The sequence below is a fragment of the Pinus tabuliformis genome, chromosome 8, assembly GCF_031772625.1.
Source record: "Pinus tabuliformis cultivar Carrire ecotype Pingquan chromosome 8, CPIR1, whole genome shotgun sequence".
Lineage (NCBI taxonomy): Eukaryota > Viridiplantae > Streptophyta > Pinopsida > Pinales > Pinaceae > Pinus > Pinus tabuliformis.
Genome location: NC_142294.1, coordinates 1,250,731,360 through 1,250,748,002, shown reverse-complemented (window position 1 = coordinate 1,250,748,002; position 16,643 = coordinate 1,250,731,360).

Sequence of the window (16,643 nt, the reverse complement as noted above, 5' to 3'; positions counted from 1 at the left end):
GCATTAGCATTAAAATATCCATGTTAAGCATTAAGATATCTTGACTAAGCATCAAAATATATTTGCCCCTTGCATCTGCATCTTCTCCTATGCCTTTTCCATTGTTTCCTTAGGCCATTCCTTCATTTGTAGTAACAAATGCAAAGAAGAGTAAACCAATAATAAAACAATACCTTAAAACACTTAATAGTCTCACATCAATGAAGCACGTTGATTACTTATAACCTACTAACTAGTCTAGAACAAAATCAACACTAACAAATTTCTTTTATAATAAATAGGTGTATATAATGGGAAAGAGATAGTAAGTCATATAAATCATGAATTGACATTTAATTTATGAAAAGAAATTTAAATACAATCGGTTTCAATGGTATCCACTAACCTATAATAAGATACCAACCTATAATAATTATTGATGTGGATAATATTCATTTTCCTTATTCTTAATCAGAAAATATAGTTGTAAATATTGTTAATTTAAATCATATACATTTTACTTAAATTTACACGATTATGTTTCATGATTAATCTTCCCTACATGTTTTTGAAATCAATGTCAATATACTATTTTATTAACATCATAAACCACATTTTATTTTCATTAACTGAAGCTCTTTTGTCGATAAATAAATGTTTTTACTGTAGTTATTCGTTGATTCACTGAACTAATGCAATATTATTAGAAAGTGTTATGAACAATCTATGACTGTGAATAGAAGTATCTTCCCCACATCCTGTGAATTGGCCTAAAACAACATAAAGACAAAGGAACTAATGTTTTCTTTAAAGTAAATAGATAATGGCATGAATACTACCTGGGATCCGTATTATGTTTCACTCCTTCCTTGGATTGAATGCTCCAATCCTAGCTCCAAATATTATTATTAGAACTTTCATAGTCAGATAACACGAGACAATGATCCATAAAATCTATGTATCATCATCTAACTACCTTATTTGATATACCAACACGGTACTGAAATATATTAAACCATAACATCATATATAAGAAAACAAAGAACTCTTTGCATTAACAAAAATGGAGCTAGTTACAAAAAAAATAGGTGTTGATCCTATCAAGGACCTCCTCGAAGTTGACTTATCCTTTCTTTGTCACAAAGTGCACCTCTAATCACCCTAATGCATGGAAATATATCTCTCAAATCAACAGTATAAGGGTAGAATCAATCTCTCAATCCAATCCCTCGTCTATTAATGGTAGTAAATCTATAGGTGAAGGAGGTAGTTCATGAATTCGTATCCTTTTACCATTTAGGGTTTAGATCCACTCTTGATGGGAGGGTGAGAACAAGGAATAAGGGATGAAAACTCCAAGGTAGGATAAGCAGGGAAAATTTTAAGAACCCCCCCTAAATTTATAAATATAATAAATGGGCGAATCTCCATGGTATATAGGAAAAATGGAAGGCGATTTTATCAATAATATAATATGTATATATAATTTTGTGGCGAATCTCTCACCAGGCATGGCGAATATTTTACTCAATTATAAAATCTTGTAAGATCTTGGCGAGCCTTTCACTAAATAATAAAACTTTGTAAAGTCCTAGTGAATCTTATCATAGGGTACATGGTGGTTTAATTCCCCCATTTAAATAGGCTACATTCCAGGTGAATACCATGGGTCAATACCATGTGCCATTTTGGTGAATACCATGGGTCAATACCATGTGCCATTTTTATTTTTATTAATTCTAATATTAGGGTTAATAATGGTTTTTTGCATGGTATTAATAACAATCTAGTCCATGGTATTTGTCCCATAGTATTTCGGCCATAGGTTTCACCTAAATATAACCCATTTTTTGAGTGTTCGTAAATATAAGGTGACTTATGGAGTAAATATAAAAAAATGTTTTATTTGTTTACCATACCTCTCGTTTATTTATATTTTTATTAATTTACCATACCTCTTTTACAAATATGCTATTTGGCCCATAGGATTCTCTTAAATAAAACCTCTTTCTTGAGCCTTCATAAATAGAACGAGGGTTATGTACTAAATATAAAAAGAGGTTTTATTTATTTACGATACGTCTAGTTTATTTATATCTTTATTTATTTACCATATCGTTTGAGTAAGTATAAAAAGACGTTTTATTTATTTACCATACCTCCACTTTACTTATATTTTTATTTGTTTACATCGTTACATGTATATAAGGTGACTTATGGAGTAAATATAAAAAATGTTTTATTTATTTACCATACCTCAAATTTATTTATATTTTTATTAATTTACCATACCTCTTTTATAAATATGGTATTTGGCCCATAGGATTCACTTCAATAAAACCTATTCTTGAAAATGGGCCAATGGAAGGTTGTAAGTCCTAATTTCAAGGGCTAAATTTACCTTTTTTACCCTCTCCCTTAAAATAAGGTGGGCTATTTGAGGTGATTTGTAAAAAAGTACTATGATACAAAATATTCGCCCACTAAAAATTTAAAACCCCTTAATTTCCCCAAAGGGCGAACATTCGCCCCTAAAATTATCCTTGAGGATAAGATAGGATTTGAGACTTTTATTTGAGGTAAATGGTTCAACAGATCCTAGAAGCGTATGTAATAATAAGCTTCAGGATTCTCTCTCTTTTCCTCAAATTTTGAGGACTGATGTAGGTACCTAGTGGAAAAAATTGCAGGTGGTCAATGCAATCGATAGTGGAGAAACCTAGCTGTCAACGCTATCTAGTAGGATTCTATAGAGCATTAGTCCTTAAAATGGCTGAAATAAGATTTTTTCAGGTAGCAAATCACGGATAAGAGTGAGTCATGCTTACATATTTTTTTTATGATGGTGAGGAGGAGGTTAAACTATGTTGATTGATCTAGTTGAAGTCTATTGACCAGATGTGACAAAATGGCCTATACAAGATTTCCCTTTAAAGCGGAAAGTGACAAATGATAACTCATGATTGAAGTGTTTTAGCTTGTGAGAAGTGAGGATCAAAACAACTGGTTATATGATTATCTATTACAATACATTTACATAATGGTATCTTTGTTGAGGGAGGCATACCCATACTCAACACCTAAGATAACAGTTACATGTACAATTACCAAATACATGTCGACGTGTGACTGATGGTGGACCCATGGCTAGATGAATTCTTGTATGATCATAGACACCATACATTGTGATCTTCTATTACTCCTGAAATCAGAGCTTGGATGGATGAAACTAGATTTGGGGTCTCTTATCTCATTCACATGACCAACCAATGTATGAGTCTAACCATATGAATCAATGAGACTTAGTCGAACATGTCATGCACCATCTGATTACCATCCAATAATTTAATTCATTAAAAAATGTGAGTCATCCAACATATTTTACTTATAGATGCATCAGAATTACATAAAGTAGAGCTAATTAACCATGGAGCTTAAAAGCACGTAAACAATGCAGAAACAACTAGAAAAGAGAAGAAACCCATGAAAAAATGATTTGATTACAGAGTTCATCGAATTTGGACTATGTCTTCAGACATTGGTCAATAGTTGGGAGACGTTTATTCATTAAGTGGCATAAAAAGAGATAAAAGTACAAGTGACATTCTTTACAATACTTATAAATCCAAGCTAGAATATGGAGGAAGAATGGAGAGCCAAGCTTTAGAAACAGACAAAACAACTGAACTCCTGGTGAAAAATCATGCATAAACGCCTATCCAAACACCCAATTTGGATAATCAGGCCTTCTACAACTTCTCAGAACCTTCCTGCTACTCATGGTGAGGTCTCAACTTGTTTCCAAGGTCAGGGTCTGCTGCACAGTCAATTCTGAGTTAATTGAGCAGTTCTCTCTCCCCTTCTCCAACACAAAAGGCTCCTTTAAATAAGCATGGCATAAAATCCTCAACCCTTGGGCAGTTCTGAAGAACAAACCAAGTTAAGCAGGCAGGATTGTCTTTACAACCAAGGATCTTGGGCCTGTATGATATATGGTAACCATCCTTACAAATATGGCGAAGCCCCTTTCAAATATGGCATGGAAGTCCTCTAACTGCGCATTGTAACTAACCATTGTTTACTATTGACATTTCCCACATCGTCATTCCCAATCGGGAGACATACCAACCCGTGAATAAAACACCTTGTGATAACCACTAAAGTGATCGGAGTATTAATCATAATATATAACATCTCACAGCTGGGAACCCCATCATAATCGCAATCAATGCTTAAACCATCTAAGTATTGACCAACTCCGCACCTTGCGATACAGACCTATCGGGATTATAAATTACAATGAATAAGATATCGCATCAGAAGTCCCATCACAAAATTACAATCGGTGTTTACAACCATGACAACTTTGTAAACACTAGCCCTTTTTCTGATTGCGACATGTGATAAATCGCATGACAACTAAGCTTTGGTGTGGCTGATTCATAACCACTTGTCCACCTATGATATGTGATATGTGATATCGCAATCACAAATCAACAATGTTGGGGGTCTATTCCTTAAACCACTTCTTCTTCTTGTGTCGATATGGGATATGGGGACCCAATGGAAACCTTCCACTTGGAAATTCCCCATTCACTGAGACCTTTTCCATGTCATCTCTTCCTGCCCTCTCGACAATTCAAAATTCAACTTTACCTTTCTCTAACTTCTTCATCTGAACTCAGCTTTTAGTGTCATTCACACCATTGGAATTAAACAGATGAGCACTTCGATTAGATACTAAGTTTATCCATATTCTTTCACTTTGAGTTTTGATCGATTTATCACGCCACTCATACTTTTTGAAGATCCAGCTAGATCAATACTCCCCACTAAGATCTTTTGCACTGCCAAAAGCCTTTTCAGTCAATTGGCAAGTGAGGAAATTGCTCCCTCACTTTCTCTTTCTCCATCCATCAAGCTTTACTCGGGTGCATTTCTTTGAAGCCAACATGAATGTACTCCACATCTCCCCTTCGTGAAGTTTTCTTATCGAGAATGATATTGTTGGGAAACTTATCTAGATACTCTGGTGCAAAATCATCCACTGTAGGAATTTTTGCACCCTCCTCGGTATCCATAATGAATGGAGGTTCATAAATCTTTAGGTTTTCAACATTTACTATTGAGTACATTTTCATATAAGTAGGAAAGTCAAGACAAAAAGAATTGTCTCCAATCCTAGCCAATATGGTGATGGGACCATATCGAATGAGTCTCAATTTCTTCCCTTCTCCATTCATTCTATGCTTGCTGATTTGGAGCCGTACCCTATCCTCAACTGGAAACTCATGGTCAACTTGGTGCTTGCCATGTCGAGCTTTATATCGAGCCTGACTCTTCTCTAACTCCTCATGTAATTCCTTATGAATCACCTGTATCTACTGAATAAACTTCCTTGATTTGTCCCTATCATCTCAACCATTGACATCCTCCTATTTTTGAAAGACCATGTCCAAGGGATCTCTTGGTAGATAGCCAAAACATGTCTCAAACTGTGAGATCTATGTAGATGAATGTGTTGCTCGATTGTATGCATGATTCACATAAGGAAGTTTTTCATCCCACAACTTGGGATGTTTTCCAATATAACCTCGTAAAAAGTGTACCATGGTCTAATTGATGACCTCTGTTTGCCCATCGTTCTCTAGATGAAATTTCGTACTTCTTTTCAACTTACTGTCCATCATTCTCTGCAAGCTAGTCCAAAAATATCCATGAAAGAGAGATACTCGATCTGACACAATCGATGTGGGAAACCCAAATGGACCCAAACATGCTGACCTACTTTGTACAAGGCATTAAAATACTCATTTTACTAAAATGATCCAAAATGACATACAAATATTTGTGACCTTTCCTATACATAGGAAATCCTCCTACAAAATCCATGGAAACACTTTCCCATGGTCGACTCACAATAAGGAGTGGTGTGTAGAGCCTAAGTTTTCTATTATAGGGCTTTGAAATAGAACACAACACACAACACTTTACAAAGCAAGTCACAATGTTTTTCATATGAGGCCAAAAACAAAACCTCTATAAATGACATAAAGTCTTTTCAATTCCAAAATGAACAAATACTAGAGAGGTATGAGCCTCTCTGATTACATGAATCCTTTCATCAATTGGTATGCAAAGTTTACCAAGGTGGTAAAATAGATTTCCCTACAAGTAATACTTGTCCACCTGTAATCCAGTAGTCAATTTTGCATAAATCTCTTTAAAATCATCATCGTTAGCATACTGTTCAAAAAGGTGTCCTCATTGATTCAGGCTAGGCATATTGAAAACTAGAATAAGTAAGTGGGTTGGGTGGTGAAACGATAATGAAATGGCTGTGAGCTCAAGAACCTTGGGGAAATTTATAGAATGCTTGCATCATGCATCTGATCCTAAGAACAAGAGTATTTTCATACACTGTGTACCATGTGTGACAAGATGGATCCAAAGCACTATTCGACAACTCCCTAATTGATACCTACCCCACACACATATGCAAAATAAATCACTAAGGGCAGGTCCCGTAGCAAGAGTTCATATTATGAGAAAGCAGCGGGAACTTACATATGCTCAGGCTCGTGCTCTCTCTATTACCTAAGTATGATTGATCAAAATAAACTGCCATTATCTATGATCGAACCTTCCTATGATTGTGTAAGCTATGGTATCACTTGCTATGATATCTCTCTCTAGTCTCAGCTGATTATGCATTTATAAATGGTGAGTGCCTTTTGAATGAACAACTTTATCTATATAGATATATAGAGTGCCCCAAACTTCATTTATATATACCCTTAATCGATCGATACACCAGATTTATTTGTTATGGCTACTGCGATCGAGAAATAATGCTTCCTTCCCATGCGTGCAATTTATAGTGATAAAAAAGCATTCATTTTTGCTTATCTCATATTTTTTTTATGATTCTCACATGCCAGCCAGAAATGAGGTGGGCAGTCAATGCTAGCTGGATTCATTTAGTTATGTAAGCAATCCATAGTCACTATTATATTATATACGAGTCAATTTGTAGAATCTGAATGGATCATAATGCTCTCACCATGACAACTGAGGTGGTTCATCCCGATGCATGTCCGTTTGGATGGATGGCCTAGGACCAACCATCCATTAAGTAATAAATATGAGTTGACTATGAGCCACCACCCTACCAGTATAATATTCAACCTGTTGGGGGTGTCGGGGACTTACCGGGTGAAAATATTTAGGGATTTTCTGAAAGTCTAATTTTTAACCCTTCCATCCCGTCCCTTGCATCATGCATACAATCCTATGAACAGATGGTACACCAATGATTACAAGGCTCACCACAGAGAGCTTCGCCATGATCTTATCCATGATCCCCCCTCCTAGCCCGCCTTCATAAGTCCTACCACTAACTTCTCCACCGCAAGAAACACCTCTATCTTTCACAAAGGAGGAGTGTGTTACGTGGAACCCTTCATCATTCCCAAAATACCTTTCCTTCCTTGGCTAGAGACCATCTACCCTGGTTGTGGTGAAGACCTTTCCTTGGTTAATACCTTTCCTTGGTTATGGACTTACTCTTGTGATCCCCAAGCTAGTTGTCCGAACAGGCACACAACCACAATGTTATACCTGCGTTTTTCTACTTTGGATTTCATCCAGTAAACAAAGAGCTAGTGAGCAAGATGGTCAGGAACAAGAATAATTACTAGACTACACCAATCCCATTCCAACTTCATGTAGGAAAACATCCTCCATGTGAGTTCAATGGGACTTCCTCTTGTGATCCCTAGACTAGTCAGTTGAACAACATGCTACCATTGTAATTGCCCGAATCCTTTTGTTGCTGTAGGTTTCAAATAGATTGCAGAGAGCTGGTGAGCATAACAGTTAGGAACAAGAATATGAGATGGATGGTATCAGAAATCACTAGATCCACGTACAAATGGTAGGCTTTTGGTGGGTCATCTCTATGTTAACCATATAGTGTTATGAAATGGCTCCCCGTATTACCTAGCTCCCAAATGCCTTAGACAAATTAAGCTCATTACAGCGCATCCAAATTCTTAACCACTTTGCACACTAACCCAAGTGAAAGGCCAAACCAAGGAAGGCGATTGATGACAAGCGAATGAATGCCATCCCAGGATATGGGATATACTCTAACACACTACTCTCACAATATCACACATTGCTTATGAGATTTACCAAACAAAATCAATTAGCATCATATCCACCCTACAAAGGGGAATTGTTGTAGAAGTAACAATACTTAATATAAGCACTATAGCTTGGGCTTGTAAGAGAATAAATCTTGGTCCCAGGAAGGGAAGGACAGAAGATGCCATCTACTACATGAGAATCATAATTCAAAGGCGTCGTTTTATAAGAAAAAAATATGTTTTAACATGTGTTACCCTACTCACTCGAGAGAGGTCATTTTCCATCCCTTATGGCTCAAATCTATTTCATGAACTTCAATATGGGATCAAAATCCCTAGTCTAATGGTGGGTATTCCAACTTATAGCTGGAGTAATTTCTAGCTGCATATCTTAGTCTAAGTGCTCAGTGTTGTAGCCGTCGTTGGACCATTCTATTCAACCTAGTTGGAAGGAAAGGTCGGGTTATTGGCCATTCCCCAATAAGCTAAAAACTGCCTCAATTGACATTTCCATACATTTTAGTGCTACTTGAATCTGAATATGGTGAGAAAGTGGATGACCGGATCTTAAAAGGAATTTGACTTCTCATTTTTGAATTGTAGAAGGTTATATAGCTAGTGATAGAAGCACTAGTGGGAGGGATGGGATAGCTAGCAATAGCGCCTACACTACTACCATTCCTAGCATCAGCGATAGTAAGGGCTAGACTCCAATTGTTGGGTGAAGAGGCAGTAAGTAAAGGGTGAAAGCAGTAATCAATTCTGGGTAAGGTGATTTGGTCCTGCTAATAAGGGTTGTGACTAGCTATCCCCATGAGTTGATTTCGGAAAGGTGTTATAGAGCTGCTAATTGGTCTAGTTCTTGGAGGTGGGTGGATTAAGAAGTAAGGTAAGTAGTACTTTCATACCCATATAATCAATATTTCCTAGCATAAGGGATGGTTGCCAGGAAGACTAACAAACTGGCGGGTTGAACGTTCAAGTATCTAGTGTATGCTCATGAGTAAAGGGTAAATAGAAGTTGTACCCTACTAATCTTCTTGGCTGAAGCACGAGTTGTAGAGTAAGTAAGTTAAGGTCTTCTATAGGTGTAGAGGTAGGCTGGTAGTAGGTCCTAAAATGAAAAAGTAGGGCTGGATATTCCTAGAATGCAGTCGGTAAGAGTTCCTTTCCATTATGGTCAATCCTGCTTACGCAACTTCAAAGTTGGGCATTGCAGTTGTATTAGGAGAAAAGCTCTTTTTACCTCCCTAAAACCATCGTGGTTGGTTGTCATAGTTGGATCATCATAGTCGTATTAGTGGAAATTCTATTTTCCGCTAAGAAAAAGCATCGCAGTTGACCGTCACAGTTGATTGTCTCACTGATCTCTGATCTCGACCTCCTCGACCTTGGCACCGATCGAAACAGCCCACCCTGCTATCAAAAGACCATAATGACATATATAATATATCCATTGTCGAAGGATTGACCCGAAGGTGCCGTAAGGCCTAAAGACCATAAGAGAGAGGATCTTTTCATAATGTGAAAACGCGTGGCCTTGGAAATAAGCACAATATTGTATACATCATATCTCAATACAATATCCCATGCTTTCCATTGGTAAATTACTAGTCGCAACCTAAAGCCCTATATCTTATTTATCCCTATACCTTGGCTACTTGTATGAGGGTCTATTTCTGGATAGATATAATATAGGAAAGGGAATAAATAGAACCAGAGAAATGATGCCCCAACTAGATAAATCTAGTTATTCCACACAATTGTTCACTTTTCATATTTCCCCATACCGTTATGAAGTACCTAGGATCATGGAAGAGATTTTGGGAAGAGGTTTTAGAACCGGTGTATCCCATATGTACTATAGTTTATTCAAAGTATCCTAGTGGTGTAAGGCCACTAAGTTACTAGGGAGGAATAAGAAAATAGATAAGCTCATATATAATGCAAGACAATTACTGCAACTAAAAGAGCTCCTTATTCTAGGTTTTCTTATGGCACCATCCTCAACACCACCATTGGGATTGGGAGTAGGCAAACTGTTTTGTTGCAAATGAATTTAGAAAACGCTCTCATTAGCCATTTTTTGTGAAAAAAGGCCTATTGACAAGTGCCCTAGAAAAACAGCTCATCTAGCCACATAATCAAATTTTCTTCTTTATGAAACATACCCTTTGAGAAAGTTTCCCTATGATTTACAGGTTTTGTTGATACTCAAATATCTTAGCCGATAGATAGTCTCTTTGACAGGAAGTCCTCCCCACTGCTAGTCGGTGTTGCAATTTATAATCATTCTAAGCCGGTCAGAGCTGGGCTCTTGCCTCATTGGGTTGGTTACCATGATACAATAAGTGCCTAGAACCTATACTTAGTGCTACAACTCTTGGAAGTCATTGCCAGAATAACCTATACTCAACAAATAAGCTCATGGGAAGCTCTACTCAAGAGAACCTATACTCAGGGCCATTATTGTCATGCGGTAATAAGGCTCTAGACTTTCACCATAGAAGCACCATTCAGTGCATGAATGAAGCTATAGTTCCCATCAGTACATCCCTTTAGTCAATCTTGAGTCAATACACTCTATGCTGGTACTACATGCTGGCAATGTGAAGTATGATAGGTTTCTATGCCATAGAAGGGGAGCCAAGAGTCGACCCAACTATTTGATCACTCGATATAGGAAGGATTTAAACTTTTCTCAAGCCAAGAGGTGATCCCAGGAGGTGATGATTGATGCGTTCCAATAGATAGCAATTGATGTTATCTAGGAGAACCTCATTATCCATCAGACCTGGAGGTTGACACTTCTAAGGGGTATCAATAGGATGCTAATAGTTTAGCCTGTTTTCTATGCACTTTATCTATATTTCCACTTTCAATAATATCATATATAATACTACTAATTACCACATGATACCATCTAAAGAAACACCATTTGGGGCGGGCAAGAAGTTCGGGTAGACCAGATCTTGCAAAAACTACTCATTCAATTTTCCTTATTAATAATATTTCTTTTTTATTTTTGGGAGAAGGAAGAACTCATCGGCCCACTTAGACTTGATTTTATTTTTAATTAACATGGCTATTTTAGGAAATTAAGCACTATTATGGTAGGATTGAATCAGTTGCTTGGTCAACGCTTTTTTCTTGATAGAGGTAGTTGTATATACGTATAGGGGCGACAAGGAGAAGTGGACAAAACTATTTCTCCTTTACCTCAATTTTAGCACGTACACTATTTGGTGACATAGAACAATGACTTAAGTGAAATATTTCAGTGAGGCTTCTTTGAACAATTAGAGAATCAATTTCTACATCAATAAGTATTCATGATGTTCCTATTATAGCTGTAAGTTTGGTTGTTCAACTTTAAGTCACGATAGTTCAATGAATAGTAATTCAATCTTAGAGTTTTAATTAGTTGTTTATAGTTCATCCTGAGCTTACACTATAGCTAGCTTTAGTTGCTCTTTAGCTCACACTATAATCTTCCTTCGCTAGTACAATAGAGAGGTAATACAAATGGGAGAGGATATCCGCTAATTTGATGGGAATAATCTAGTTAGTTGGGCTATTGACATGAAACTAACTAAGTGCATGGACCGAAACTAATGAAAATAATGGTACAAAAAGAAAATAGAATTACTCACTCTAGAGAATCCCTAGATTTTCCCAGGAAAGCAACAATTGAATAGGAGCTAGCTAGATGTCATAGCCAGTTTTCACATCCAATGAAGTTGTACGTATACGTATGTGCACACTTGGTCTCTATTCTTCGCATGCCCAAGAAGGAGAAATTTGGAAATCACCCAAAGACCATATCCCTTTTTTTAACATAATATACTCGCATAGATACTTTTCACTTGCCCACATGAGCAGGTAATCCCCTTAGCCGAGAGGAAGGAGTAGAGAAGGTTGTTTTACCCATATCAACCTGAAGACAGACATTCATTAGAGGAGCCAAGTTGGTGACTTAACGAGCATATACATATTAGAGGCTATGTATGCTTTCACCATACATCTTGATTTGGAAATAGGAAATACCCGATATGGTATTTTGAAATAGGATCTCCTAGCAGGGCCCAGGTATTGCATTGGAACAACATTTAAAAAACCTTCTAATTTGGCTTTTTTCCTTTCCCTTATGGTCAAGCGACCTTACTGTACCTTAACACTCACCAAGAAATAAAGAAATCCACCCTTAAATAAGTGGATGTGGATCTCTTGCAAGTAAGGATTAGCTTAAAATAAAGAGAGAGAGAGAGCCCACTTGACTGAGAAAAGAGAATGAAATATAACATCTTTTGCGTAGCAATGATACGAGTCCTTACTTTCAATTACTGGGCAGGATCTTGGGAAGAAATAAAAAACATTTAAAGCTATGATATTTTTATCCAGATGGCCTGATAAATGGCATGATAAGGAATTTATTTAATAGGTAACTAGAGAGCATCAGTTAAGTAGCCAAGGAAGGGGTTAAGTAAAACACCGCTATGCTCCCTCTTCGTAACTAGCTCAACTAGGTAAGGTCAGTAGGCCTGAGGAAAGGGCCTTCTCCTGTTAAGCCTGACCAGAGAGTGGAAATGACCTGTAATGACGTAGTGAGCTACGGTAAGATCTACCTTCCTATTAACTACGATCACTAGTCCGGTAATTGGGGAATCAAAATCAGTAAGAAAGATCAGTTTTTTCTTGGGAAAGGAGTAATTTTATGAGCTAATGACACCTGATGAAAGGGCCTAAGGAAAGGGCTTTCTCAATCCTTGGATCTTAGATTGAAACGGTTCATGTAGGGAACAGGAAGGTCAAAGTTAGAGTAGGTCACACAAAAGAAATTAGATTTCTAAATGTTATATTGCTCAAAGGACCCATATAACATACCTTGGATCACCAAACCTGATAAAATAGGCCTACCTAGGTCTACAGTCTATAGTGCATATTGACTAAGACTTTTGATACTCGCATATATACGTCCTTGTCATTACGATGTTATATGAAATCCATCTCTAATAAATCAAAATACATCCACTAAGTGAGTAGTATTTTATAGAGCCAGTCTCTTTGCTAGAACCATAGAGGCCCGTGTACTCCACCTTAGAGTGACATATAGTTAGATCTAATTACTGCAACAACTTGTAGTTAATCTTGGCTCCACTAATTAGCAATAAGAAAAGGAGAAATTAGTTCTGGCACTTTCCAATTGCCTTTCTCTTGTTGTAGTGCAGAACATATAAATCCATTTATATAGGATCTATACATAAGATACTACATTTCAACATTATAGTGGAATTTGGCTAGAGCTAGAGTTATTATACCTAAGAAGTTTCTCTTCTATGGGATTATATAGAAGTAAGGCCTAAGGTCAAGTAAGAAACCTTTCCATCTAATAAGAGGCGCTAGGATAGTAAGCCTCACAATAGTAAATGCCTAGGAGATCCACTGCTAGCCGGTCATCCAATAGCCATCCAATGTCTCATCCAGATTGTTAGAGGGTCCTTGCAATCAATACGAATGCCAGTAATAGCAGGGCTGGGCTCTAGATAAATAAATAAGACATTGATACTATATGCGATATAACATATCTACTTTGAACTTGTCCTTATTTTCTTTTTGTTGATGCTACTGTATCAAATAGGCCAGAGGGAAATGTACTACTACCCTCTCCACCCATTCCAAGTTTATGATAGAAGTACCTTATAGTGATTCCATAGTCAATTCACATTTACCAAAGGTTGTCATTTCTATAGCCAATAGACACACATTCCTAGTTTGATTTCCAATATACCAATATACATAGCTAGAGGTAATGGAAGCTCTAGCCTTTCAAGCTGTAGATAGTCAGTGGTGTCAGAAGCTCTTGTCAGTCCTTTTTAGTCAGTGCTACAAATTCATTGTTAGAAAGAATCTATAGTAATAAATAAGTGAGGTGGTTCAACAGATGGATGTAGCAGGGTGAGGTTCACCCCTCAAGAAAAAAAGGTATATCTGTCGGGTTCTTGCACTACTTGCTGGTATCATTCGCTAGAGGTTCTGTTGTATGCAAAGGTGGGATTCAAGATCAATAAATAGGGTTGTATGAAAAATTATCGAGAGAGGAGTGACAAGCATGTTCCCGTTACGATTATATGAGTGGGTGAGAGATGAGGTGCATCGATTCATTTCGCCCATGACATGTTTATTATAGAGGATCCGCGTTACCAATTGATGATGAGAGATAATGAAACAACCCCGAAATGGCCAATTTACATGCATTCAGGTCAACATTCATGACTTTTTTCTTCCTTGTTTCCAATGCGTGGTTGATCCTATTGTTTGACCCTGTTAGGTTTCTTGGTTGGAGCAATACCGCTCGACGGATTATATGCACCAAATTTCCTTTAATTCTTGGATTGGAAAAGGTATCGAGTTCACTTGGAATAGATTCTAAAAAACCTCCTTGTTGCGCATGGAATCCCCCCCAAGGCATGTTTTGGGGCTCAAAGCCCATGTTTTCACTGAATCTTGTTGTAAAGCTCTACGAATTTCGGGCAAAAAGCGTGAAGTCATAATAATCACAAGGTTGTCCACCCTAGTTTTGTAATGTAATGTCAACTAGATAGACCTACGCATGGTCCGTGGAACATGGGACTGTATAAATAGAGCGAGGCTCTAATTGTAAGAGGGAGAGACAGAATAGGGAATAAAGGATGAGCATGATAATTCTAAGTGATTGAGTCGATGTGTGAAGTGTGTTGTTTGGTTGTAGAGTAGGAGAAGGCTCTGTAGCTGAGTGCACAGAGGCCTAGTAGTCTGTAGCTGACTGTGCGTACCCCTGCAGCTGAGTGCGCATGGTGAGTCGAGTATGTAACTGAGGAAAGAATCAATAAAGAGAAGTTTGGTTATAATTCTATGTATTTGTTCTTGAGTTATTGCATGATTGATATAACTTGTAAATATACCTTTTATTTATTGCGTGCACCTATATGAATGTTTTATGTTGTTAAGTAAAGTACTCAAGTAGACAAAGATAATTAACTAACATTGGAATATAAACAAGGTCTTGGGTAAGAATGAAAAACATGACACAGCCCCTGGATACGGCTACGTCAAGGCAGTGTATCCGGTCACGAGGAATGGGAAGGTGTGCGAAGCAAAGCGCGTGTAAGGAGAAACCCCAGACCAATTAAACTCATCAGACATCTCTAGGGTGTGGAAACCTAGTTCTAGCACCCTCCTATACTACTTCGGGTGAGACCTCATTCTGCGCTCTGTGGACTGTTTCCGAAAGGGCCAGCAGTACTGGATTTGTTTAGCTAACTAAATTTGAACTTGGGTCAAGCCCCAAAAAGCCAACAAATGGTTCCATTGCCGGGACCGGGATCTACATAAATATGTCTAATGTTATACCACTGGAATCCGAAAAAGAAAGGAATTGAGGAGTGGTTGTATAGAAGGATTCACAATTATCAAAGGAAGAGTGGTTATATCGCTACTTGTATATGGAGATCTATGAAATTTTCTTTGCATCCTTCCCCACTGAGTTGTATGAGTGGATCGCGAAGTTAGTAGATAGCTAAGGAAGGTGTAAACTCAACAAACCTATTGTGTGGACTCTAGAGTTGGTGCACAGGCTAGAAGCATCAGAAGATAAGATCGCACGCATTGTCGATCGCTCACTAGATTGAATCATCGGAGGGTTCATCACCGAATTTGCGGTAGATACTTTAGTCGGCTATAGCAAGGAAAACTACGCTTCCTTAAGGGACCTCGAGGTAAGTACGCTAAATATTTGAACACCTGGATTAAAATGCTATTGTGTGAAAAGCAGATTATGTGAATAGATTGATGCTTGGGGCTATGCAGAGTGGGAAGATCTATAGAAATTAAGGTAGCACAAAACTAGAAACTAGCCCCTTGATTTCACCACTGTGCAGAGGTGAAGAAGAACTCGCAAAGGTTTCTCCAAGAAGTGCGATCAATATGATAAAGCAGAGGATTCTGCGCATACCACCCCCACCGAAACCACCACCAGTTTCACAATCTTCACCCCCGACTTCTCCCATACCACTTTTGCCACGACCGCAAAGCAGTATGGCCAGCACGATAAAGCTACTAGTGTTCAAGGGAGTAGTGAATGAAGATCTGAACCAATTTTGGTTCGGGGTAAAAGTAGTATCGGAAGCACAAGGTGTCACGGATGATAATATAAAGAAGGCAACGTTGGTCAATCCAGGAACAAGGAGAATCTGAATGACAATCTGAATGTGGGGATAATGTATATCCAGGCTACGCTAAACAAGGATTTTAGTAGACCAAAATCGGAAGTATAGTCAATCATTGGATTCAAGGAAATCACAATGCTACTAGCCGAAACCCCATGGGAGCTGGATCAATGATTGAAGTGCACAATTTGTGAAGTGAACATGACAATAACAGATGGGAAACATCATGAATGGTTTGTAGCATCACTAACACCACATTTATGAAATGCATTGTCGCAAAAAAGGCTAAAAAGTCAGGCCAAAGCTTTGG